General features: G+C 44.9%; 1 protein-coding gene across 5 annotated transcripts in view; it reads left to right on the top strand.

Annotated features, from left to right (window-relative positions):
- Nucleotides 1-740, top strand: part of zbtb46 (zinc finger and BTB domain containing 46) — a 60,864-nt gene that overhangs the window by 7,622 nt on the left and 52,502 nt on the right. The window lies entirely within an intron of this gene.

The following is a 740-nucleotide window of genomic DNA, read 5'->3' as shown; positions in this document are numbered from 1 at the left end:
CCTCCTCCTCCTCCTCCTCCTCCTCCACCACCCCTCCTCTGCTGTAAGTGGGCCAGGTGCCTCCTGTGGCCTTCCCTACTCCATTTCTCATTTTTACCCTTCCTCTACTCCCTTTCTCATTTTTACCCTCTCCTGTTCTCTTTCTCATTTTTATAGAATACCTTCTCACTGTAGGTTAGAATGTGACGTCTCAAAGGGGAAGTTGGATTATTTTGATTTATAAAGGCGCTTTCAGCTCTAACAAACTAATCTTTAGTGTATTATTACGTGAACTTTATAAATCGGCGATGAAAGTGAAGCACTGTCGTCGTTGCTGGACACTTTATGAGATCTCCTGTGTCAGTGTAGTTCCCTTTATGAACAAGAGTGGTGAAGCCAAATCCAAATGTGAACAGAAGTGAGTAGGTTCACATCCTTTTTTCAGTGGCAAGGGGCAAACTCCCCCAACGGCCTGCAGCACGTTGCTACTTCCAGTGTTGCATTGGCACACACACAACCAATGCATATATATGGATGTCTCATTGTTCCTGTCTTTTTGTTCTCCTCTTGCTCTGTGTGCACGGTGAGCTGGCAATGAGCTTTTCACCTCATCTCGTCCTCTCTATTAATTTTTTTCTTCTTCTTTTCACCCATTGTCATTCTCTTTGCTTTTGTCTCTGACTGGCTCTTTCTCCTGCCCTCTTCTATTTACTCTTACTTTCTCACCCCGCATCCCTCCCTCCCTCCTGTCTTCTATCTCA

Source organism: Etheostoma spectabile, chromosome 7 (assembly GCF_008692095.1).
Source record: "Etheostoma spectabile isolate EspeVRDwgs_2016 chromosome 7, UIUC_Espe_1.0, whole genome shotgun sequence".
NCBI lineage: Eukaryota > Metazoa > Chordata > Actinopteri > Perciformes > Percidae > Etheostoma > Etheostoma spectabile.
This window is presented reverse-complemented; position numbering and strand designations above follow the sequence as displayed.